The 3289-nt window shown below is 37.0% G+C and overlaps 1 non-coding gene across 1 annotated transcript; it reads right to left on the bottom strand.

The window, feature by feature from the left end:
• Positions 1-2890: 2890 nt before the first annotated feature.
• Positions 2891-2962, bottom strand: TRNAQ-UUG (transfer RNA glutamine (anticodon UUG)). Its single transcript has one exon. It is a non-coding gene; the product is annotated as a tRNA-Gln (tRNA).
• Positions 2963-3289: the final 327 nt, after the last annotated feature.

Consider the following 3289-nt stretch of genomic DNA (forward strand, 5'->3'; position numbering starts at 1 on the left):
GTGAATGTGAATTAGTAAAATGTGTGTGTGTATATATATATATATTTATAGCTATTGTCAGGGCATTGCATTATTATTGTTAAAGTTGTTGTCCCACTGAGTAATTTTTACTCAGGCATGCATATTTTGTTTATATTTGCGCTAGGTAACAGGTCTATTTGGAAGCATCGGATCGAAGGCTCATGGGAATGTAAAAAATTTAAGGATTTTCGTGAACGAATAATTAAAATAATGGTTTTATATTTAATATTTCATATTTATTGTAAACAATTAAATGTTTTATCATTTATGGAAATTAATGCTTTGAGTTCTGACCTACTGTAAAGGTGACACGTCGGCCCTAGCTCGAGCGGGGTGTTACAATTATGGTATCAGAGCTCAGGCTCGTTTTCTTTCGAAAATATTTTTATAAATAAAATATGTGGGGTAATGGGTAAAACATCGATTAAGATCTCTCCCTTCTGCTCGTATTTTGTTCCATGTCCATTTGGGTGAGCAATTCGTCGAGTGGATACAACGTCGTAAGTTTCTTTTATTGAACCGTCTTTTCTTATAGAATGCCTCCGGTTAGAAGATCTACCCGTCATGACTCAAGCAAGCCTTCCCGACGTCGTGTCATTAACGATGCAGTCCAGCGTGCCATCGATGGTCTACTCCCTAACCTTATGGAGACAGTTTCTCAACGAATGCAGACCGATCTACTCCCAAACCTAATGCAAACCCACAGGCAAGAGATGCGTAGAGGAAAAGATGAACCATTTCGTGAAGCTTCTCGATCTCCAACACCACCACGTTTCGCAACTCCTCCTCGATAACCAACTCCAGCCCGTGATCCAACACCTCCTCGCGATCTGACACCTCCCCATTCGCCACCAAAGGCCAAGAAAAAGGAACCATTGATGTCTTCCAATGTTGACATTCACAAATGGCTTTCTAGATTCCAAAAGCAGCACTCTAAGTCTTTTAGCTCTGCAAAGACACCAATTGACGCACAGAACTGGATTTCTCACATAGAGAATATTTTTGAAGTTTTGGGTGTCAATGGTGAATTCAAAGCGAGATTGGCTGCTTATAACATTGAGGATAACTCAAGGTCTCGGTGGAGTTTCGTTAAACATGTTAGAGGAGGTGATAAGTTTGCTGCTACATTGCCATGGGATGATTTCAAAGCTTTATTTTTCCAACAATACTTTCCAATCGCCTTTAGGGAGGAATACATTCGTGAATTTGCTTCTATCAAACAAAGGGAAGATGAACTAATGACCCAATTCATGGCCGGTTCACAAGATTGGCCAGTTTCGCCGGACCTACCGGAACCCCAAAAGAACTAGCCGGGAAATTGAAATGGGCAATGAAGTGGATTATTGTTAACCAAGAGTTTAACGACATTACTGAAGTAGCAAATGCAGTCCAAAACCTAGAGATTGCAAACAAATCTATGAAACTTCAGTATGACGGGAACCTCTTAAAGAATCTTGGTATGAATGTTGGGCAAACTTCCACCCAAACTCCATCTTCCGCTAGTCACAAATCGATTTCAAACCAAAACTACAATAACCCGAATGGAAGTTCGCATCGTTCCTCTCATAATGATAAGACCGGTGCTCCAAAAAATCGGGATCCGTTACCACCCTGCAAAACATGCGGAAAACTCCATGGAGGTGTATGCCTTAAAGCAACTGGTGGATGTTTTAAATGTGAACAAACCGGACTTTCTATCCAAGATTGTCCGTACCTATATAAAAACACCGGGAAGAGCACTCCTGCTACCGTCGCAAACGCCATACCATCTACTGCTGGCGGGAGAGTGTTTGCTTTAACCGCCGACAACAAACCAACATCGCTTTCAGAAAAATATAAACATCATGGCTACGATGATATTGGTCGAGAACCGTGAAGAATTGAAGTATTCTAGGTTTAAATTATTGTCATTTGATTTTAAGACTTTTCAGTATTTGAATCTTTTCATCATTGAATGAACCTTGTTTTCTTTTCCTAATAAAGACTCATATTATTCTTAGGTTTTGTGTTTGAGGATCAATTTCGAGGACGGAATTATTTTTTTTACGGGGTAATAATTGTAACATCCCGATTTTTTCGAAACCCTATAAATTTAATGTTCTGAATGAGTTATTAATTCGTCATTCGAAATTTGCAAATGTTTAATTGTTATTAATTATAAGTCTATAAATGGTTTATTTTAATATTTAAAAGTTTAGGATTTTGAATGAATATGTTTATAATATTAAGGGGTAAAGCGAAACTTAAAAAAAAAAAAAACCTCCATGTTTTTGTTCATTACGTTTTGCCGGCCATTGTCACGAATATTCCGGCAATTTCTTCAACCAAAAATTTGTTACCAATAAAAGCATAAAAACATGCCATATGTTTATACGCTTAAGTCTAGAATCACGCAACCAATTTACGCCATTTAAACACTGTTATTCTTTCCTATTCTAGTTCTTCAAATCACTGATCAAAATCACGGGTCTTCCGACTTATAAAAACGCGTATAAACCCTATAAAAGCATGCGTCTATCTATACCGCACTACTAGAAAAAGGGCCTTTAATGACACGCAACGCGTGTCATAAAAGGGTACTTATGACACACAAATATGTGTCGTTGAAGCCCATGTCATAAAATGAACATGACATGCAACCGCGTGTCATCTTTTTTTTGGCACGCATTTATGACATACAATTACGACATGCATTTACGACACATATTTACTACATGCATGTATGCGTGTCATAGTTTTAGGTGATAAAAAAATATAAATATAAATATATTATCAGGCATTTTATATATATATATATAATGCCTGATAATATATTTATATTTTATATTTTATATATTACACACACGTTAATATTAAGTCGGTATTTCATAGGTCCTACCGGGAGTCTAACCCAGGTCACTGGATTCAAAGTCCAGAGTGCTAACCACTACACCATAGAACCAGATATAACACCGCAGTTGAATATGCAATCGATCATATCAGCTAAAACATACCTGATCTGCACCCATTTTATGCCTCTGAATGCGCATATACCACTACCAAAATAAAACCTTTCACGACATGTAATGGTTCTGTTTGATTAATTGTCTTGCCCGGCAAGCGTTTCGTGTAGAGCAGTAATGAATTGCCCTGAATCTACAAGAATGGAAAATCCAAACAACAATAATCTCTCAAGAGGTTCTGTTTTATTTGAGTATAAGCCCACATAACAATATAACATAAACAACAAATAAACATGCAATATTTTCAAATATTCAATTATCAAAGT

This window comes from Bidens hawaiensis, unplaced genomic scaffold, assembly GCF_021521415.1.
Source record: "Bidens hawaiensis isolate Kalapana, Puna unplaced genomic scaffold, B.hawaiensis_p1.1 tig00004551_1, whole genome shotgun sequence".
In the NCBI taxonomy this organism is placed as follows: Eukaryota; Viridiplantae; Streptophyta; class Magnoliopsida; order Asterales; family Asteraceae; genus Bidens; species Bidens hawaiensis.